A 24,573-nucleotide genomic window follows, 5' to 3' on the forward strand; every position below is an offset into this window, starting at 1 on the left:
TTCCTAAAAGAGGGCAAAAAAGACACGAAAGTAGGTGTGATATGAAAGCTTTGATGCAGCTTTGGGGGGGGGGGCACGCTGGTGGTAAGCAATTTTTCGCGGGCAATGGCTGGTCTTGGCGCTTCAATCATCATGGCACCATGGTTGATATGGTGTCAGGGTGATTGAAGCGTATTGTTTCTATTGTTACACTCCACTATATAATGAAGTGGTTCAACTCACCATAATGCAGAATCAGTGGGAGCCCTGGGCATGTCACTTGCCACATCTCCTGTCAACAGATACAGTGTGTCACTTGCCACCATTGCCTGTCACCAGATGCAGCGTGTCATTTGCCACCGTCGCCTGGCACCAGATGCAGCTTGTTACTTGCCACTGTCAACTGCCACTAGATTTGGATTGTCACTTGCCATGTCGCCTGCCACCAGATGTGGATTGTCACTTGCCACTGTCACCTGGCACCAGATGTGGATTTTCACTTGCCACCTGATGTGGATTGTCACTTGCCACGTCACCTACCACCAGATGTGGATTGTCACTTGCCACGTCACCTGCCACCATTTTCAGATTGCCGTGTCACCTGCCATCTGATGTGGATTGTCACTTGCCATGTCACCTGCCACCATTTGCAGATTGTCACTTGCCACGTCACCTGCCACCATTTGCAGATTGTCACTTGCCATGTCACCAGCCACCTGATGCCAATTGTCACTTGCCACGTCACCTGCCACATCACGTGCCACCAGATGTGAGTTATCGCTTGCCAACTGATGTGGATTGTCACTTGCCATGCCAGCCAGTGCCACCAAATGTGCATTGTTGCTGCATTGGTGGCAGGCTGGCAACACTGGTCCATTTAGTGAGGGCAGGAGAGTGGTGATGCGGGGAGGACAATGAGAGATGATGCCATCTCGCTGCTCCCTGCCGCACCTCCGACATTGAAAAGGCCCGCATTGTGAGGATGGAAGAACGCTATGTGTGGTGGGCAGTGAGAGATGATGTAATCTCTCTGCTCCCTGCCACACCTCCAACATTGAAGAGGCCCACGCTGTGAGAACGGGAGAGCGCTAATGTTTGGCGGGCAGTGAGAGATGATGTCATCTCTCTGCTCCCTTCCACACCTCGCTCCCACATTGAAGAAGCCAGACTGTGAGGGAGGAAGAGCGGTGATGTGGAGCGGGCGGAGAGAGATGATATAATCTCTGCTTGTCCGCCAGCTTGCTTCTCTCCTCTCATCCACTTCTCTCATGCAGCCCGCCCACCCGCCGCAGCCCGCTGATTAGGCAGGGACCCTGCACCAAGAGACTCGGGGCTATGAGTCCCAGATTCGGGGCTATAGCCTCAATAGACACCCCCTAGCGACACCACTGCATGGCAGTTTAGCTGTGTTCAGAAGCTGCTAAGCACTGCCTCTGGACACAGCAACCTTCTGAGCTTATTAGCTAAGGTGAGTTCGTGTTTGGCCAAAACACAGCAAAAACACCAACCCTGGATGCATGCTGGCTGCTTTCAAAACTGGAAGGAGGCTCTTTTCACATGTAACCATTCAGACAAGCAGTGACTTGTAAGCAGCAACAGCACCAGCCATTGATTTGTACAGAACACAAATCTGGCAGCTGTTGCTGACAGCTACAGCTGCCTGCAACTGTTTGCGCACAGTGAGTGCAGGCAGCATTTACAACCACCAGCAAGAATCTACTGGTTCGTGTTGGTGGCTGCTCCTAGTCTCACATAAACTGCCGTGTTTGTTTAATCTTAGTCTGGTTACACTTGCTGTTAATATGCGATAAGCATTTTCACTGACAGCTAATGAGGAGCACAGCACAGTAAATACTTCTTATACTTGCCAGATAATTATGAAGACCAGAGGCCATTACAACGATTTATATGTGTTCTTAGTGTGAATCTGACAGGGAAGGAAGTGAGATATAATGTTGCACATGAACAGATTCTAGTATGGGATTTTAATGAATGAGTTGGCCCCAAGGCTCAAGTATCACGCAAGATGGCGAAAGAAAAGAGAACATTTCATTGTGGAAATTTCTTCTTCTTATGAGATGAGATGAAAATAAGAAGAAGATGTAACTATATAAACAGACTTGCAGCAAATTGAGTTGTTGAAAACTCTTTGTATCTATAAACCCTAAAAGGGAATTTTTCCTCACAGAGAGCAGGAAAACCTCCCCAAAGGGACATAGCAAGAAAAAAGATTTTAAAGTATATGTAAACTCAGCCATTAAAATTTAATGTCATTTCAAAATTATTTTTAAATATTTTTTAAATCTTCAACTTTCATTAAAATCTTACCGAGCAATCTTGCCATGAAGGCTCTTTTTCAAGCAAGAGGTGACAATGCTCTGTTTCTGTCTGCCAATTGTGCTCCCACGGTGCTACCCTTTCACACTGGCTTTTGATGGAAACTACAGGTGGCCATTTATTATACACATTATTCAGATATGGTTTACTGTTTTCACCATCAGGAAATCCACCCTGGAAAATGCTAAGCAGCCATCGCTGGAGTGAGTGCATGTAGACAAGAAGTGGCTGCAAAGAAGAAGCAGGATGTAATTCTTAATGACACACAGCGCTTTAGCAAACTAAGGGGGTTATTTACTAAAGGCAAATCCACTTTGCACTACAAGTGCAAACTACAAGTGCAAAGTGCACTTGGGAGTGCAGTCACTGTAGATCCGAGGGGGACATGCAAGGAAAATAAAAAACAGCATTTTAGCTTTCACATGATAGGATAATAAAATCAGCAGAGCTTCCCCTCGTTTCAGATCTACCCCCCAGATTTACAGCAACTGCACTTCCAAGTGCACTTTCAGTGCAATTTCAAGTGCACTTTGCACTTGTAGTGCAAAGTGAATTTGCCTTTTGTAAGTAACCCCCTAAATTTAATTCATTTAGGGTTTACATCTTGTAAGTTAGCTGAAAATGGCTTGACCCTACTGGTATCCACTCTATGGGGGTTATTTATGAAAGGCAAATCCACTTTGCACTGCAAGTGTACTTGAAAGTGCACCGAAAGTGCACTTGGAAGTGCAGTCGCTCTAAATCTAAGGGGTAGATCTGAAATGAGTGGAAGCTCTGCTGATTTTATCATCCAATCATGTGCAAGCTAAAATGCTATTTTTTATTTTCCTTGCATGTCCCCCTCGGATCTACAGTGAGTTTACTTTCAAGTGCACTTTCAGTGTACTTTCAAGTGCACTTGCAGTGCAAAGTGGAATCTCCTTTAGTAAATAACCCCCTATGTGTTGGTATAGATGTAATATAGTACATTCAGTCTAGAGGAAGAGAAAGTACTATATGCCCAGGACTAGATGATATGTCTGTGATTTTAACTTGTTTGTGAGTATTTTAATAAAAACTTTTTTTTTAACAATGTAATGGTGTTGGAAAGTGTTGCACTAGGCGGGTGTACTCTCTCTTTTCTTTTTTTTTTTTTTTTTTTTTTTTTAGGGTTTACATCTATTTTAACATGTTCTTACTCTATTCTAAAAAAAAATGGATATACTGTAGATACACTTTAAAACCCTTTCTCTTGCACAGCACAATCCTTGTATGAACTTATCTGTATCTACAGTACTGTATTTTCTTCTTGGGATGGGAATTACATTGTACTTCAATTTTGTATGCTACAAAGGTGGTGAGTAGGGATGAGCCGAACACCCCCCGGTTCGGTTCGCAGCAGAACATGCGAACAGGCAAAAAATTTGTTTGAACACGCGAACAACGTTAGAGTCTATAGGACACGAACATGAAAAATCAAAAGTGCTAATTTTAAAGGCTTATATGCAAGTTATTCTCATAAAAAGTGCTTGGGGACCAGGGTCCTGCCCCGAGGGACATGTATCAATGCAAAAAAAGTTTTAAAAAACGTTAGTTTTTTCGGGAGCAGTGATTTTATTTTATTTTATTTTTTTTTTAAGGTTTAAATACTGTTTATTGAAAAATAAATAACAGTACAAAATTATCAAACTGGCAGAGACCATCAGGAGTAACATATCTATGTAAGTAACATTGTCAAGATATACATGTACCTCCCCCTTGATTCAAATACAAGATAAAAGTGTAAGCATATGAAGACTCAGGGTCATCAATCAGAACTCTAACTCCTAGAGAATGGCTGCCAGAGGTCAGGACAGGGAACCTATAGATCGCAGGTACCAGAGTTCCTCCAGGGTCGGCCACGCACCCCAATTGGGAACCTGCTGTACGCGGACCCACCTAGAGGGAACCCGGGAGAGCATAATATCCTTCTCTGAACCAGTCCTGAGCTCACGGACCGCCCATTGTTGGTCAAATGAGAGCTCTGTCGTTTTAAAGAAGGGAGTAAAAACAGACTATGAGCCTAACTGTAACAAAATAGAAAGTATCACTTATACAGGGGACTAACCCCAAAACTTAGAGAAGGTACCTGCTGATTCACTATATTGTGAATTTTTCCCTTTTCAAATTGTATAGCCTTAATATGTCTTTGAAGGAAAAATATACAGTTAAGGGGGTTTCTGCCAGGTACTCTAATCTCAACCTTTGCTCATCATACATAGGAGGATTTTAGACAGAAGGTATTAGGATTAGAGAGAAAGAAGGAAGAGGAACAGGGGGATAAAGAGGGGAGAGAAGAGAGAGGGTGTGAGAAGGTTAGGGACAGGAATCCTCGCTGAGAAAGGGGCCGCCCTGGATCCGACCTGAGCCTGGGGGGCGCCTAGACCTTGTACCGATTCAGGTTAGAGGTAGTAGCCCCAGGAAATGAGCCCAGGGCTCCCAAATCAGTCTGAATTTATCAGAGGTGTCTAAAATTCTGCTCGAGACCTTTTCCTGTGTCATAATCCAGGAAATTTTTTGTTTGGCCTGGTGAAGGGAGACCGAAGGTTTTTTCCAGGCATGAGCTAGCGTAATCTTGGCCCCAAGCAGAATGAAGTGAATCAAGGATCGTGACAATCTAGGTACTTTCGGGATGTTGTAATTCAGTAGAGCTATTGTGGGGCTTTGTTGGACTGCGAATCCTGTGGTTTTGCGGATGAGATGAAATATTCCATTCCAAAACCCTCTAATTTTGGGACATTCCCAAAATGTGTGAAGTAGGGAACCTATATGGCCACAACCCCTGAAACAGAAGAATTTGGATAAAATTTAGTAATTCGGGTGGGTACCAGGTACCACCTGGTTATGACTTTGAGATCCGCCTCCATCAGAGAGGAGCTAAGCATGCCCTTAAAGGAACGGGAAACACAAGTATGCCAGGTATCCATGTCCCATTCGAGTTGCAGATCCCGCTCCCATTGCAGCATATAATTCGCTTTCTCCCGGGGCTCCGCTAATGCGGAGTATATGAGGGATATTCCTCCCCTTACACCCGTGGCTGAGGAGCACCAGAATTCGTATGGAGTAACCGATAGTGGGGCTGACGAGCTTTTCCAAATCCCACGTAAGAAATGTGAAAGTTGATAGTAACGGAAGGTCTCTGATGCTGGCATCTCCAATTTAGAGATGCAGTATTTAAGCGAAATGGGACCGGAGTTAATGAAAAATTGTCCTATTCTGTAAAGGCCCTTGTCGAGCCACCACCTAAAGGTCTCGATGTTCATACCCGGTTGGAATTGAGGATTGTGAAAAATGTGTGCCAGGGGCGACCATTCGGAAGTGAGGTAATGTTTCTTATAAAGTGTGTCACACAGGGCCATTGAATGAGACAAGGATGGGGAAAGAATCGGGGGTCTGTCCTTTTGTGGTCTCCAAGCCAGGAAGTCCAGAGTGTGGTTAGGAGTGGCCTGGTGTTCAATATCAACCCAATCAGGCCTGGGGCCTTTAGAATATATAGCTGAGAGTTGTGCCGCCTGATAATACCACCATAAATTAGGTAGGCCTAGGCCCCCTTTCTTTTTAGGTCGGTATAGCACCTGCTTGGAAAAACGGTGACCCTCCCCCCCCCAGATAAATCTGGTAATTGAAGCCTGGAGTTTGTCTAGTGTGTGTTTTCGAATGGGAATAGGTAGGGAGCGGAAGAGATACAGGATTTTAGGGAGTAATGTCATTTTGACTGAATTAATTCTACCTAACCAGGACATTTTATAGCGAGCCCAATGCGTGAGATCTTCTGAAAGTTTCTTAATCATTGGGGGGTAATTGTGGTGGTAGAGTCGATCTATTTTCGCTGATAAGGAAACACCTAAGAATGGTAGGGATGAGTCACACCAAGTGAAGGGGAAATGGGTCTTGAGCCTCTCCACCAGCTCATGGGGGATGGAGATATTCAGAGCCATTGATTTGGCCATGTTAACCTGAAGTCCCGATATGCAGCCAAACGAGTTAAGTAGTTGGAGAATGTTGGGGGTGGAAATGAGGGGGGATGTGACAAACAGGAGAACGTCATCAGCGAAGAGGGCGCATTTATGGGTTTTTTGGCCACATTGCACTCCGTGGATGTTGGGGTTTTGTCTTATGGCCAGAGCCAAGGTTTCTATCGCTATTGCGAATAGAATCGGCGAAAGAGGGCAGCCTTGTCTAGTCCCTTTTAGTATAGAGAATTCTTCGGAAAGGTGGCCTTGTAATTTAATACGTGCTTTAGGGGAGGAATAGAGGGAGTATATGGTAGTAATAAAGTCCGGTCCAAAACCCCATTTCCGCAACACAGTAAAGAGGAATGGCCAGGTGACCGTGTCGAAGGCCTTTTGGAGATCTATCGATAGGACATATCCTGGATGAGAGGGCCCCCCATCCCATGACGATTGCATGAGGGAGATTAAGTCTATCGCTCTCCTAATCTGGTCTGGCCCCTGTCTTCCGGGGATAAACCCCACCTGGTCCTTGTGGATATAGTTAGCAATGAAGGAAGCCAGTCTATTAGCCAGAATTTTCGTCATAATTTTTAAATCATTGTTTATCAACGAGATAGGTCTGTAATTGCTTACGTCACTAGGATCTTTACCCTGTTTGGGGATTACCGATACGTATGCTAAGTTGGCTGACGGTTCCAAAGGGGACCCCGCGCGGAGCGAATTAAATAGGCGGGCCAGAAAAGGAGAGAGGACCATCGGGAGCAGTGATTTTAATAATGCTTAAAGTGAAACAATAAAAGTGAAATATTCCTTTAAATTTCGTACCTGGGGGGGTGTCTATAGTATGCCTGTAAAGTGGCGCATGTTTCCCATGTTTACAACAGTCCCTACACAAAATGACATTTCTAACGGAAAAAAAGTAATTTAAAAGTACTCGCAGCTATAATGAATTGTCGGTCCCGGCAATACACATAAAAGTCATTGAAAAAAATGGAATGGGATTCCCCCACAGTCCATTACCAGGTCCTTTGGGTCTGGTATGAATATTAAGGGGAACCCTGAACCAAAATTTAAAAAAAAATTGCGTGGGGGTCCCCCCAAATTCCATACCAGGCCCGAAATCTGGTATGGATATTAAGGGAAACCCCGCTCCAACATTTTAACAAAAATGGCGTGGGGGTCCCCCTCAAAATCCATTCCAGACCCTTCAGGTCTGATGTGGATTTTAAGGAGAACCCCGCGCCAAAATTTTAAAAAAATGGCGTTGGTGTCCCCCCAAAAATCCATACCCTTATCCAAGCACGCAACCTGGCAGGCCACAGGAAAAGAGGGGGGGGACTAGAGAGCGCCCCCCCTCCTGAACCGTACCAGGCCACATGCCCTCAACATGGGGAGGGTGCTTTGGGGTTGCCCCCCAAAGCACCTTGTCCCCATGTTGATGGGGACATCGGCCTCATCCCCACAACCCTTGCCCAGTGGTTGTGGGGGCCTGTGGGTGGGGGGCTTATCGGAATCTGGAAGCCCCCTTTAACAAGGGGATCCCCAGATCCCAGCCTCCCCCTGTGTGAAATGGTACCCCTACCATTTCACAAAAAAAGTGTGAAAATGTTAAAAATGACATGACACGGCTTGGGGACAAGTCCTTAAAAAATAAAAAAATAAAACTGTCCCACGTAGTCTTCTTCTTCTCTTGCTCTGCCGACGGACCAAAAAAGAAAAAAAAAAAACACGACCGACCCGCCTACATGGGAGGCACCCGCCGTAATGATAGTCCTCTCAGGTGACAGCACTTTTATAACTGAGGGCGGGGCCACACAGTGTATGTAACTGGGTGGCCCCGCCCCCTCTGACACTACGGGGAAGCAATAGGGATGTCCCCGTGTTTAAGAGGGGGCAGAGTCACTCCGTTACAGCTCTTTTATAACTGAGGGCGTGGCCACACAGTGACGTCGCCGGGTGACCCCATCCCCCTTTGACGCATGGGGAAATCCCTATGGCTTCCCCATAGCGTCAGAGGGGGGCAGAGCCACCTGGTTACGTAACCGGGTGGCCCTGCCTCCCTCTGACACTAGGGGGAAGCTATAGGGATATCATTTTTTTATTGTGCATTAAAAAAATAAAACAAATAAAATTATTCAACCAAAAAAATGATGTCAAAGCAATAACTCCAAGGCCAATAATAAATAACATGTTATCTCCTCCGATTCCGCAACACGTCTCGTTGACAAACAGCCGTTCAGAAACAAACTGAAAAGCACGAACTGAAAAGCGCGAACTGAAAAGCACGAAAACTCGCCAAACTTCTACTAACACGAAATTAGCGGAAGGAGCCCAAAGGGTGGCACAAAAGAGCTGAAAAACCACATAGTACGTCACTATGTTTCGTAATTGTTGGCCAACAATTGTGTGGCCATGTGTATCCAAGACAAGTTTAGGCCAACGCCCTTCGGACAAAATTCCACGGTTTTGTTGGCCAACAATCCTATCGTGTGTACGAGGCATAAAGGTTTAGAATTAGATTTAGATTAGATTAGGTTTAGGCTGGATCTCTACTTACTGTAAGTAATAGAATACTCTGGCATGATTATTGCCCAAAATATCTTGACATAGACTATAGAATATTGTGTCACACATGAGAAATCATTCTTTGATACTAATATAACATCCTTTTTTGCAGGAAACCTCAACCAGGGTGAATATGTAAATTCAGTAGTTGGGGTTTCATATCTACTCTCAGCTTATTATTATTATTATTTTGCCTTTAGTGATAGTAGACATGTTTGCAGCAACCTTTTGAAATTTGTGTGTGTGTGTGTGGGGGGGGGGTTAAAACAGGCTGTTCATGCAAGAAAACTCAGAAACGTCTTGTATATGAAAGAAATTTAAGTACATCTAATAGAAATTTTGGACTTTGTCTACGTATTTGAACAGACAAACATTTAATCTTTGTTCAAAGAGTGCCTACAGATAAAAGTTATATACTTGAATAAGAACATAAGGAAACTTTGCCTTTTTGTTCACTTTTTCAAAAAGAATATCAATAGATGTAATGATGTACAGTATATAAAGTAAGTGCACTCTTGACATCACAAGCTGGTATTGCCCCTTTAACAGATATGACCTCTTGAATGCATTTGTATAACTGCCCACCAGTCTGACATCAACTTCAAATTTTCAAGCACTTCTCAATGCAAAATTCTTTCATGTGCAAGATGTTTGAGAGTTTTCTTGCATGAACCGCCTGTTTTAAAATCCCCCTACAAAATTCAAAGGTTTGCTGTAAACATGTCTACTATCACTATAACTAAAGAACCCTTCAGTACAATTTTCCAGAAGGCCTTTTTTTTTACCTATATGTTCATTGGCAAACTGTAATCTTGCTCTTTATCTTTCAAATGCTCCAGTGGATATAGTGCTAATATGGGGGAGGTAGTAGGAGATCTGCCGGTGCAGGTCTGATCACTGATAGATTATATGCATGCATAAGCTATTGGGATTTGAGCACAGGCATATTGTATTTCTATTGTATATTCCAAGTCAGTTACCAGACCTGTGTTTGCATTTTACAGAGCAGAGTAGGGACTGGCCAGAGAGGGATTACTTTGACACAGTTGGCTGGCTTAAACATGTCTTGCAATGTGTGTGAACTAAAAGTATCTGTTTTTGTTTAAAGTTTGGTAGAACGGGTGTAGAGCAGTGTACACAAGGTTCATCCAGAATTAACACATGGTGACACCCTTTTAGCAATTGATGAAATATATATATATATATATTGTGATTTGAGCACAGGCACAATGCCTTGAAAAGGTATTTATACCCCTTGAAATGTTCCACATTTTGTCATGTTACCACCAAAAACATAAATGTATTTTATTGGAATTGTATATGATAGACCAACACAAAGTGACACATAATTGTGAAGTGGAAGGAAAATGATAACTGGTTTTCAAATTTTTTTACAAATAAATATGTGAAAAGTGTGGTGTGCATTTGTATTTAGCCCCCTTTACTCTAATACCCCTAACTGAAATCTAATGAAACCAATTGCCTTCAGAAGTCACCTAATTAGTAAATAGAGTTCACCTGTGTGTAATTTAATTGCAGTATAAATACAGCTGTTCTGTGAAGCCCTCAGAGGTTTGTTAGAGAACCTTAGTGAATAAACAGCATCATGAAGACCATAGTACACATCAAACAGAAAGAAAGTCATTGTTGAAAGAAAGCCATAAGAAGTCCAGTTTGCAGCTTGCGAGAAGCCATGTTGGGGACACAGCAAACAAGAAGGTGCTGTGGTCAGATGAGACCAAAATTGAACTTTTTGGCCTAAAAGCAAAACGCTATGTGTGGCAGAAAACTAACACTGCACATCACCCTGAACACACCATCCCCACCATGAAACATGGTGGTGGCAGCATCATCTTGTGGGGAAGCTTTTCTTCAGCAGGGACAGGAAAGCTGGTCAAAGTTGATAGGAAGATGGATGGAGCCAAATACAGGGCAATCTTAGAAGAAAACCTTTTAGAGTCTGCAAAAGACTTGAGACTGGGGCAGAGGTTCATCTTCCAGCAGGATAACAATCTTAAACCTACAGCCAGAGCTACAGTGGGATGGTTTAGATCAAAGCATATTCATGTGTTAGAATGGCCCAGTCAAAGTCAAGATCTAAATCCAATTGAGAATCTGTGGCAAGACTTGAAAATTGCTGTTCACAGACGCTCTCCATCCAATCTGACAGAGCTTGAGCTATTTTGCAAAGAAGAATGGGCAAAATTTTCACTCTCTTGATGTGCAAAGCTGATAGAGACATCCCCAAAAAGACTTGCAGCTTTAATTGCAGCGAAAGGTGGTTCTACAAAGTATTGACTCAGGGGGGCTGAATACAAATGCACGCCACACTTTTCACATATTTATTTGAAATTTTTTTGGAAAACTATTTATTATTTTCCTTCCACTTCACAATTCCTTGTCAGTTTGTGTTGGTCTGTCTGGTTTTTGGTTGTAAGATGACAAAATGTGGAAAATTTCAAGGGGTATGAATACTTTTTCAAGGCACTATATATTCTATTTTTATTGCATAGTCCAGGTCAGTGACCAGACGGTCACCTATGGCTCTCTTACAGCTTGGGTCTACCTGCCCTATACTGGCACTATTTCCACTGGAACATTAGTAGGGACTAACCAGAGAAGAATTACTTTGATACAGTTTGTAGGTTTACAAGAGAAGTATGACCAAAGCTTTTTTGGGCCATACTTCTCTTCTGGCTCACAGGAGTGCACTTACGTGCTCTCTCCTCTGATCCAGAATCAGCCGACAGCAGGCTAAAACCCGCTGTCCACCGACATTGACAACAATGCTGGAATCCACCGAGATGCCTGTCCGGCAGCTGATTCAGCCTCCTAGTGCATTGCTGAGAGCCTAGCCAGCTACTCCCGTCTCTTCTCCTGCCCTGCGCTGATAGTCACCACTTGCTCAGAGCGGACTGAGATCTGAGTGATCAGCAGTCATGTGATCACTCACTTCCCAGGTTTCGAGCCAGCGGGGGACAGCTGCAGCATTGGACCCATATTGCAGCAGGGAGGTGAGTATGTATTTTTTGTTTTTTTAACTATTCCCACACTTCTCCTTTAAACGTGTATTGCATTTACTCTTCACTACAAAAACTGTGATATGTGGTGTACCTCTGTGTTCGGTATTGCTATTTTCTTTGCTGTGAGATTTGTAACCACCACATCTAATGATTGGTAAGCTGCAATATATTGCATTTTTGGTTTTGGGTTTAATACCGCTTTAAATAAGACAGGTTTCACCTGCATTCTTACTAAGCAGGTTCTAATCACTGGCGCCTAATCTGGAACACTGGATTCAAATTTCATGATTTTGAAGAGGTGGTAGATGTTGGGTTGTATTTACGTTTTCCATATGACAAATCTGCATTTTCTTTTAATGAAATCATGAAAATGAATATGCCATGTCAATTTGTTGTGCAATTTCTTCTACCATATTACCTTTATTTGCAAGTACTGCTTGAATCAAGAGCAAAGGTATGCCTGTTCAAATATGTAAAAAAGTCAACCAGGCTCAGAAAAACTGCTGTGTTAATGCTAGTGACAGACTGCATGTGTAGTTTTTGAATTTGGCCATAGTTACATTTTAATTGTGTTATCATTTTAGTCTCTTGTAGTCTCCTTATGATATTGCTTGATTTCTGGCTGTGATGCTGATCCATTGGCTTCAACACTTTTCGAGGTACTCTCCTTGTACAAGCCAAGGTTCTGACTTTCAAATCTGCATGCTTGTTCCAGGTCCAAAGTCAGAGCAACTGGTCAGCAATTGCATCTTCTGTGTGGATTTCAGAACAGTTTTTTTTAATAACATATCTACTGAAATAATGGCAACTTCATGTTGATGTGTTTAAAGGTAAGTATAAAAGGAAATATGGTGTAATACAGCCATAGTCACAAAAGTTTATTTTTGCATTATTTGCTGTTCAGACAAGGTTATTATGTCATGAGTTTTCAGTCATACCTATGTGCAGGTATTGTACCATGTGTGGCAATACACATTACCAACATATGTACTTTGGTTATATTTTTATTTTTAATTATGATGCTTTCTTTTCTATACCCTATATTAATCTTGAATATTTAAAATTGTTCTGTAAGTTGCAAGGGAAAAAAAATAAATTTTGCAAATATATGGGCTGTTCAATATGTGCATTGGAACAATACATTTCTTAAATTATCTAAATAACATGATGTCAACCTTTTTGTCTTTTATTTACCTTTATTGCCGCTGCAGACTTTTAAAATCCTTTCTTGTCATGTATGAATATATGCACAAAACGGGCTATGTTTGACTAATTGTCAAAACGTACACATCTCATTAAAATTAAAGAGATAGACAAAATTAACTAAGCACAACACAGTTAATATGTTATAACTTGATTTTGAAGCAAGCTTTGGATCTTGTTGGATAGCAAAATGAATTCCAGAGCTAAGCCTGTTGACTCTCATCAGTTTCTATTTGGATTTAATCTGACTCTGAGTCTCACTGTAACTTTATACCTGCTGCTCTGCAGTCTCTCCTCCGCACTGCTCCCACTCTGTAAACATAACTGCTGTGTTATTCCTGCAGCTCCTGCAATCATTCAGTCTCTTCATTTTTTTTAGTCATCCTGTCTCTTTATATTGGCAGAATAAAATTTATAACGGGGCCTCAGGCTTCTGATTTCTCTGCAGTAACATATACCGCAACAAGTGTTGAGGAAAAAGCAAAGAACAAATTATCTATATTTTGACTCTGGTAACAAAGAAAATGCTTGGTGTTTATATACAGTATATACTGTATATATATATATATATATATATATATATATATATATATATATATGTATATATATATATATATATATATATATATATATATATATATATACACTTTTTTTTATTCCAGACTAAAAACTACATTTTAAAAATATTTTAGCCTGGTACAAAATAAAATGAAACTAAATAACTTTTAAAATTTCTTGTTTTCAGCTAACAGGTGGAGCTCTGTGTTCCTTTCACATGTTTTTTGGAATCCTACTAGAAATTGCTGGAAAAGCCTGTCGTTTACAGTGCTCAATAACTCAAGCTCATTTAAAATAAATAGAAATTACCCTTTATCCTTTTTTACCAAGCACAGTGAACATTCATTTTGCTAGATGAACTGTCACGACACCTCCGGCTTCCCCCTCTGCTCTTCCTCTGCAGCCTTCACTTGGCCCCTTGCACACAATACCCACCACTAGGGATGAGCTTCGAGTTCGAGTCGAACATGAGTTCGACGCGAACATCGGCTGTTCGATCGTTCGACGAAGATCGAACATTATGGGCTGTTTGCGCCAAATTTGAGCGGCGCATCATGGCCCATAATGCACTGCGTCATCAAAGTGATTTGCTGGCTCACAGCGCCATAAGCAAACAGAGCCATGATTGGCCAAAGGTAGGGTGCCTTTGGCCAGTTATGGCTCAGGTGATTTAGTACACGCCCCACACTATATAAGGCCGCCTGTACGTCGACCGTGTGAAGTGTGTTCCGGCGTTCAGAGAGAGAGAGAGAGAGAGTGTCATTTAATTTCATTTAGATAGATTGAGCAGACAGTTGATTCGGTTAGCTCCAGTATATTTAGTATATATATATATATATATATATATATATATATATATATATATATATATATATATATACATTCCAGGCTTTGTATATATATATACATATATATATATATATATATATATATATATATATATATATATATATATATATACTGTATCCAGTTTAGCTAGATCTCGCTGCAGACCGTTCCTGTTGTTCTGTTCCTAATATACTACAGGCAGGCAAGTGCATTCAGTTAGCTGCAGTATATTCAGTACTGTATCCTGTGCAGCTAGATCTCGCTGCAGATCGTTCCTGTTGTTCTCTTCCTAATATACTACAGGCAGGCAGTTCATTCAGTTAGCTGCAGTATATTCAGTACTGTATCCTCTGCAGCTAGATCTCGCTGCAGACCATTCCTGTTGTTCTCTTCCTAATATACTACAGGCAGGCAGTTCATTCAGTTAGCTGCAGTATATTCAGTACTGTATCCTGTGTAGCTAGATCTCGCCGCAGACCGTTCCTGTTGTTCTCTTCCTAATATACTACAGGCAGGCAATTAATTCAGTTAGCTGCAGTATATTCAGTACTGTATCCTGTGCAGCTAGATCTCGCTGCAGACCATTCCTGTTGTTCTGTTCCTAATATACTACAGGCAGGCAGTTCATTCAGTTAGCTGCAGTATATTCAGTACTGTATCCAGTTTAGCTAGATCTCGCTGCAGACCGTTCCTGTTGTTCTGTTCATAATATAGTACAGGCAGGCAGTTCATTCAGTTAGCTGCAGTATATTCAGTATATATATACATCCCAGCTTTGTGCAGCTACATCTCACTGCAAGCCATTCCTGGTGTACCTATTCAAATACATTACAAAAACATCAAATACAATATGTCTGGAAGGCCAACAAGGAGAGGCAGACGCTCACAGGCCACTATAAGAGGGCAAGCAGGCTCTGTGTCTACAGCCAACATTGCTTGTCGTGGACACGGTGCATCCTCAGCGCATGGCTGTGGGGCATGCTTGTCCACAACATGCAGAAGAGTTGGTAGAATGGATGACCAAGCCGTCCTCATCCTCCCCATCCTCTGTCACCCAGGCTCAGAGTACTATGGCTGCCAATGCAGCTGCCAAAGCAGCCTCTTCCATCGGCTCAATGTCATCAGTCACTCCTTCCCTAGCCCCACCATCATGCCCTGAGGAGTCCCCTGAACTGTTCGACCACAGTGTTGGGTACATGCTGCAGGAGGATGCATAGCGTTTTGAAGGCTTCGATGATGGTACCCAGATTAAGGAAGGCAGTAACGTGAGCCCAGAGAGAGGGGGTGCCCAAGAAGGACAACAAACTGGCAGTCATGTTCCCCAGCTGCAGCATACTGCCAGGTTTGCTCCAGTGATGAGGAAGGAGGGGATGATGAGGTCACTGACTTTACGTGGGTGCCTGATAGGAGAGAGGAGGAGGAGGAGGCACATCTCCAATGAGGCAGGATGCCCTCCAGGGGCCAGCTCAAGGGCAGCCAACTGACTGCATCACACCGCAGAGCTCCGCATATGCAGGGCGCTGCTGACGTGCGTTTTTCCAAAAGTTCTTTGGTGTGGGCCTTTTTTGAGACGTCTGCAGCAGATCGCACTGTTGCTGTTTGCAACATATGTCTGAAGCGTATCAAGCATGGCCAAAACAGCAGCCACTTGGGCACCACATGCTCGACCAGACATATGTTGAACGCCCATGCAGTCCTTTGGCAAGCGTACTTAAAAGACCCACACCAAAGAACAAGGCTGACCTCTCCTTGCTCCTCATCAGCTGGGATCTCCAACCCCACTATACCTTCAGTTCTCTCAGAAACCTGCACTGAGAGGAATGAAGGTGTAGAATTAGGTGTGCCAAGTACTTGCGGGCAATCTGCTATCGCTACACCAACGTCCGATTGTAGCAGGCAAATTTCCCTACCCTAGTTGCTAAACCGGTGAAAGAAATTCGGTCCCCGCCATCCACATGCCCAGCGGCTGAATGCTAGCTTGGCTAAATTGCTAGCACTCCAACTGCTGCCTTTTCAGCTGGTAGACTCTGCCCCCTTTCGTGAATTTGTGGAATGTGCGGTAACTCAGTGGCAGGTTCCCAAACACCACTTTTTTTCACGGAAGGCAATTCCGGCTTTCTACCAGCATGTGGAAGGCAATGTCTTGGCCTCGCTGGACAGGGCGGTCAGTGGTAAGGTGCAAATTACCGCTGACTCATGGTCCAGCAGGCATGGACAGGGACATTACCTATCTTTCACGGCGCACTGGGTGACCCTGCTGGCAGCTGGGAAGGATGCAGGACAGGGTGCAGTATTGTTGAAGCTTGTTCCGCCATCACACCTCTAAAATGCTACTAGTGGTAATTCCTCCATGGCCTCTTGCTCTATAGATTTGTCCTCGGAACCAGCGGTGCTCCACAGGCGTTCAAGGGGCTACGCAAGCACTCAGGCAAAAAGATGCCATGCGGTGCTTGAGCTGGTGTGCTTAGGGGACAGGAGCCACACTGGGGCAGAGATTCTGTCAGCTCTGAAGGGGCAGGCTCAGAGGTGGTGGACGCCACGCCAGCTTCAGGCAGGAATGGTGGTTTGCGACAATGGCGCCAACCTCCTCTCCGCCCTCTGACAGGGACACTTCATCCATGTTGCCTGTTTGGCTCACGTCCTTAATTTGGGGGTGCAGTGGTTCTTGTGCTGGTACCCAGGCTTACATGATCTCCTGAGGCAGGCCAGGAAAGTCTGTGTGCATTTCCGCCGGTCATATAATGCCAGTGCTCGGCTGGCTGACCTCCAAAAGGAATACAACCTGCCCAAGAACTGCCTATTCTGTGACATGCCCACCAGATGGAACTCAACATTGGCCATGCTGCAGCAGCTACACACGCAGCAGAGGGCCATCAATGAGTACCTGTGCGACTATGGCACCAGGACAGGGTCAGGGGAGCTTGGCTTTTTTTCGCCACGCCAGTGGCTCATGATCAAGGATGCATGCATTGTCCTGTCACCATTTGAGGAGGTCACAAGGATGATGAGCAGTGACAGTGCATGCATTAGTGATACTGTCTCTCTTGTCTACCTGTTGGAGCACACGCTGCGTGGAATAATGGACAGGGCACTTGAGGCAGAAAAGAGGGAGGAAGAGGAGGACTTCCTTACCTCTCAAGGCCCCCTTTATCCAGACAGTGTTCCTGTGGGCCCGCCGATTACACAGGAAAAGGAGGAGGAGGAGAATTGTGTCAGCATGGAGGTGGAGCCTAGCACTCAGCATCAGCAGCAGTCTTCAAGGGATCGTTTACAGTCCCCAGAAACCCATGGACTTGTACACGGCTGGGAAGAGGTGGCAGCGGATCAGGTCGTCCTTAGTGACCCAGGGGACTCCGGACTGAATGCCTCAGCAAACTTACACTGCATGGCCTCCCTGATCCTGCAAAGCCTGCAAAAGGACCATCGGATTCGTGGTATCAAGGAGAGGGATCAGTACTGGCTGGCAACCCTCCTTGATCCACATTACAAGGGTAATCCAGCTGTAGCAGAGGGAGCAGAGGATGAAACATCTTCGGGAGGAATTGCAGAAAGGTTTGTGCAACGTGTTTCCAGAGCCTGTGAGGTTACAAATTTTTGGTCCTGGACAACGTGTTGCTGAGACTTCGGTCAGTCACAGAAGGAGCGGTGGAGAAGGTGGCCATCTGACAGATGCGTTCAGACAATTTTTTAGTCCACGGCCCCAAGGTCAGATCAGTTCCAGCAACCATCGCCATCGTCTGATTTACATGGTGCAGGAATACCTAGGGGCAAGATCAGCCTTGGAGACCTTTCCAACCGAAAATCCTCTGGGTTACTGGGTCTTGAGGATGGATCACTGGCCAGAGCTTGCACAGTATTCAATTGAGCTACTGGCCTCTCCTGCATTCAGCGTTCTTTCGGAACACACATTCAGTGCTGCTGGAGGCTTTGTAACCGATCATAGAGTGCACCTGTCTACTGACTCGGTTGATCGGCTAACCTTCATAAAAATGAATCAGTCTTGGATCACCAGCTACCAAGCACCTGATGCTGATGTAACTGACTAATTTTTGTATGAATGTGAGATCCCTTGAAGACTGCCTATGCTGATGCTGAGTGACTATCCTATTCCTCCGCAATGTTCATGTTGATAGCTTGTAAGAACATTTTTGGTTCTGGGCACCACCACCAGTGGCTAAGGACCAATTTTTCTGCCCCTGTTCAACAGGGGTATGTAATTACAATTTTTGCTGTAATATTTTGCAGCAGGGCTTGTTCCTGCGCTCAACTGGAGTATCTGTGAGAGTTTGCATTGTTGTGGCACCACCACCAGTGCCTAAGACCCAATTTTTCTGCCCCTGTTCAACAGGGGCGTGTAATTACAATTTTTGCTGTAATATTTTGCAGCAGGGCTTGTTCCTGCGCTCAACTAGAGTACCTGTGAGGGGTTGCAGTGTTGTGGCACCACCACCACCAGTGCCTAAGGCCCAATTTTTCTGCCCCTTTTCAACAGGGGTATGTAATTACAATTTTGCTGTAATATTTTGCTGCAGGGCCTGTTCCTACGCTAAAGTAGAGTATCTGTGAGGGGTTGCAGTGTTGTGGCACCAGCACCAGTGCCTAAAGCCTAATTTTTCTGCCCCTGTTCAACAGGGGCATGTAATTACAATGTTTGCTGTAATATTTTGCAGCAGAGCTTGTTCCTGCGCTCAACTAGAGTATATATAAGGGGTTGCAGTGTTGTGGCACCACCACACCACCACCAAAGGCCCAATTTTTCTGACCCTGTTCAACAGGAGCATGTAATTACAATTCTTGATATAATATTTCACAGCAGGGCCCGTTCCAGCGCCCACCAAGAGTAACTGTGAGGGCTTACAGTGTTCTGGTACCACGAATACCTAAGGCCCAAATTTCTGCAGAGTATATAGGTCAGGCCCCTACTTTCAAACATCCGACTTACAAACAACTCCTACTTACAAACGGAGGGAGACAACAAGAAGTGAGAGGAAATCTACCCCTAGGAAGGGAAATTCTCTCCTGTAAGAGTTAATATAGGAAAAAGGTGTTTCCTCCACTGATGCTTTATCACCAATCCTTGTTTCCCTAAAAACCCCAAATATTCAAAATCCAATTGTCATTGGGACAGAAAGTGAGGTGAAATCTTCTGAATAGGGGCACAGACAGTAAAACAAATGTTACAGGGGTGATAACCCTTCCCTATGTTTTCCAAATAGCTTAAAAATATTTTTTTGGCTGGAGCTACACTTATAAAATGTACCAGTTCCAAATTACAAACAGATTCAACTTAAGAACAAAGTTACAGTCCCTGTCTTTCTTGGGAACGCCTGTATACTGGTGTTCAGAGTATAAAAGGCCTGGGGGCCCCACGCCTTTTCTTTTTTTAATTTGGGTGCAGGGTTCACCTTAATATCCATACAAGACCAAATGGGCCTGGTAATGGGCTGGGGGGTTACCCATGCCATTTTTCTCAATAATTTTCATCCATATTGCCGGGACCCGACATTACAGTACATTACTGCCGCAAGCAGTTTTAAATGACTTTTATTCCTTTAGAAATGTCATTTTGTGCAGGGGCTGTTCTAAACACGGTAAACACTCGCCACTTTACAGGCATACTATAGACACCCCCCAGGTACGATATTTTTAGGAATATTTCACTTTTATTTTTCCGCTTTAAGCATCAAAATCACTGCTTCCGAAAATGGAGATGGGATGGGATGGAGCCTGTTGCCCATGCAGTCTGATGCCAGCTTAGGTATATCTACCTGAGCTGGGGGAAATAGTTCCAAGTTTTTCCCTGCTGCCAGCCCTGTATGCTGCCTGTGCCTGTTAGGACTCAGGAGTGACCCTCAGCCTCGACTTGCCCAGCTGCCTCTTCGCCTACACCTTCTGGCTCCTTTTCCTTCCCTGGATTCAGCAACAATTCCAGAGACCCTGCCTCCATGGAGCCCTCAGGACAAGCCACTTATTACCAAGAGCATCACACCGCTGGCCCTGGGCCAACAGATGTCCAAAGTATGAGTCCCTGAACCCCCTTGTCCTCCTTTGCTGTGTCCTATTGTCATACCCTGGACTGTTAACCTGTGCTGTGCCATATTAATGCCTGGAGGAGCATTGCACATGCTGTGCAATATTATCTACTGCCCTGAAGATTGTTTACCCTTTGCTATGCTTACTGTTGTCCCGTGAATTGTTTCTTTTTTGCTGTGCCGTATTATCTACTCTCCTGAGGATCATTTCCAGCTTGCTGTGCTTACTGTTGTCCTGTGGATTATTTCTTTTTTGCTGTGCCATATTAGCTACTGCCCTGAGGATCGTTTCCCCCTTGCCATGATTACTGTTGTCCTGTGGATTGTTACCTATTTGCTGTGCCATATTACCTACTGCCCTGTGGATTGTTTCCCCCTTTACTGTGCTTAATGTCGCCCTATGGATTGTTTCCTTTTTATTCTTTGCCATATTACCTGAGGATAATTCCCCTCTTGCTGTGCTTATTGTTGCCCTGTGGACTGTGTCCCTTTTACTGTGCCATATCCTCTCTCCATGGACACTTAACCCTTGCTAGACCTATTAATGTCCTGATAATCTTTTCCCTGTGCCATGCCATATAGCTACGCACAAATTGCTTATCCAGGCTGAGCCCATTGCTGCTTCATGAACTGTTTATCTCTTTAGTGCCCATTGCCACTCTGTGTCCTGTGTCCTAAAGCCACTCCACACGTGCCCTCAGGCTCCTCAATAAGGCCCGTGTGTCGGGTTTCATGTAAATTGCCTCCGTGTGCTCTCTCTTTCTCTTTGCTCCTAGTTCGTCACATTATCTGTTTCTTTCAAAAATAAACCAAGGAAGTCAATGTAATGATGCATGATAAACAAAACTAAATATGATAACTTTTGGTTGGTGACCTCTGTTGCATTTCACAAATCCAGGTCTGCCGCTCAAAAAAGATGAAGGTGCGGGGCCAGGAAAAATGTGAACATGTTAACTATATTTCATTTTGCCTTTGTTAGTTACAAATGCTTTCACTATGTGCCAGTATGACCCTGGCTAGTTTCTAAGAAAATTACTTCTGTTACTCTGTAGGTGATATTCAATCCATAGAAATAATCCCCACCCACCAGGGGTACCTTGGCTGCTTACGTTCCGAAGAAGACACCCTCAGGGGTGTGGGAGGTGCGCACCTGCAGCAAGTCCCTAAGGATGTCATTATATCATATAACGGGGGGTGCTAATTCAATTCTGAAGTATCATCAGATGATCAATGTTTGTTATCAATGTATGTCTGCATTGTGGTAATGTTGTCTTAATGTTCATTGTTGGTACCAAATGGGTTCCAAATATGTGTGTCTTATTAGAATATTCAATATATTGAAGTAATGAATAGTGAAGGGTGTGAATAGTGAATAATAAAAGAATATTGAATAATATGTGTTGGTGTGTGTATGTGAGTTGTATGGACAAGGTGGAGAAAAGTATATGTGAATAAAATGATAGAAACACTTACATGTGAATTGGTGCAGTGTGTGATGTGAATGTGCAAAATAAATATAATGAATCAAAGCAATGATTGAAATGTTTAATATATTCCTTTATAGCAAACCAACCCCTTGAAGAAGACCTTGACCGCAACAGACATTTTGATATGTGATGCTGCATATAACCTTGTGTTTGCAACCTTTGTATTTTGGAATGGTATTATCGTTCCCTTACCAGAGCTCATATTTTAACTGACACATGTCGTGACATGATAATTTTTGACTTATTTATTTTGCTGCTAAAAAAAACCCTGGGGGAATCCTCCCATATTATATGGGTGCAACTTAGCTGCAGTGGGGGAGGGGGGTCTTAGCTCTGAAGTAAAAGTTATAGTAACCTTTATTTTTTATTTTTAAATAAAATAACAAACATGTTATACTTACCTGCTCTATACAATGGTTTTGCACAGAGAAGCCCCGATCCTCCTTTTCTGGGGTCCCCTGCCGGAACTCCTCTTCGGTGAGTGCCCCCAGGGAAAGTAGCTCTCTCCTGAGCTGCCCAGTTTGTGTCTATTGACACAGACCGGGTGACTCAACCCCTCCCCTTGTCACAGCATTTGACTGACAGCAGCAGGAACCAATGGCCGCGGCTGCTATCAATTTGTCCAACTAGGAGAGAGACAGCAGTCAGAGTCACTGCTCTCATGCACGTCACTGGATTGGATCAGGCTCAGGTAATAATAAGTGGGCTGGGAGGTCCCTGCATCCCAGAATGTTTTTTTTAACCTTTATACATAGAATGCATAAAGGTAAAAAACTTTTAGGCTTTAGAACCACTTTAAGGAATTTGAGCTTTTAAACTAACAAAGTGAAACCAAGTAAAGCCTGGTACACAAGATGAGAATATCGGACGAATGATCGTCTGTTTTTTTTTTTTTTTGCATGCTAGTCTCTATGTCGAATATGAAGAGGTTACTCAACTTACAAAAATTCTCATATGACAGAATACAACTTTAGAAGTGATGTATTATTTTGTATTGTATTTGTAGTGTATTTTTAGACAAAAACTGTACCAAATAATCAAAAATTGGATGATCTGGAATCATACGAGAACGTTTCCGTGTTTGTCTCTTCGGATAATTTCAGATGAACTGTCATAATTGACTCTCATGTACTAATGATCAGATTATCGTATGATCGCTTCAAAAGCGGTATTTTTCGGCCGATTTTCTGATCGCGTGTACTAGGTTTTGGAGAGTCCTTTCTGTTTTAAAAAAAGGTAAATCTCATGTATTTCAAGTTGCCTGACATTAAGCAGAATGTTTAAAATTGTAAAATAGCTAATAGGTTAATTTTAAAGTTGGCTATGCACTAGTAGATTTTCAAATCAACGTTCATACAAACATCCATACAATAATTTCTATGAAAATTTCAGTACATTTGATGACTTGATGAATATCATTTGAAAGTACTTCAAAATGTAGTTTGCTTTTAGCATCTGATTTTGGAACAAATGGACTTTCCTGAATGAAAACGACATACATTATTAGAAATTCATTTGAGAAAAAATTTCCATCCTGCGTCATTACATTTTCTCATCACTGCGGTCAAAAATTATCATTGACTTGAACCCACTAATGATTAGAAAATAGAACATATTTCTATTAGTGTATGGCCAGCTTAAAGTCGGTAGATTGGCAGAATGATGGTCTGGAGGTGAGTGTTATTTGCATACTACCCTAACCCAGTTCCTTTTACTGGAAGCCCTTCCAACACACTTCTTATTATTCACAAAAAAAAGTTATTTTGTCGAGGTTCCTATGATAAAGAATTACCTGTAATATAAAACATTTAAAATGTCCTGTTACAGTGCTGAGTAATGTAAACTGGATTTCAGTCTCTGGAGTGCACAGGCTTAGCACCTATAAAATATACACCTGCTGGATTTCTTCAATTCATGTAGCAGGTGGCAAAGCAGAGAGAAATGTGGACAAGCATCATGGAGAAGTTTAAGCTATAATTCAATCGCACAGCTGCTCTTACCAGGAAGTGTAAAGGCAGGTTGATGGAGCTGGTGATGTGTTTACTCTTCGCTGGCTGCATTCCCGTTGCCCAGCATTTCCATGCTCAGCCTGTTAATCCACTAAATATATTGGCTACTGTTTTGGAAATCTGCTAAAACATTTGGTTGCAATTAGCTGCTATGCTTCCATTTTAACATGTACAAATGAATGGGTAATAACAAAGTAAAAATCTGATGAAAACATGAGCAAAGGAGAGTTTTGTTTCAGAAGAATAAAACTATCAGGCGCTGAATCAAATACAAGTTCACTTTACAACAGGCCCTACATGAAAATGCATCATACTTTCCAGCCCCAGATTAAAAATGCTAGACTGGATTTCTATATTTAGAAGGGGGTCAGCTATGGCAGCCTACATATTTCTCACAGTACGAGTTTCCTTTAAGATGTTTTTGGCTCTGCAAGGAGAGAGAGGAAGGGGGTGTATTTTGTGAGTCATTTTGCTGTATATTTTTAGTAAAACGACCACAGAAACAGCCTGTTAAAAGCTCCTGATTGACTTGGAGAATGCCATGCTTTGGCTTGAAATGGCACATATAATTTACTCATAAA

The sequence above is a fragment of the Aquarana catesbeiana genome, linkage group LG05 (genome assembly GCF_042186555.1).
Source record: "Aquarana catesbeiana isolate 2022-GZ linkage group LG05, ASM4218655v1, whole genome shotgun sequence".
NCBI lineage: Eukaryota > Metazoa > Chordata > Amphibia > Anura > Ranidae > Aquarana > Aquarana catesbeiana.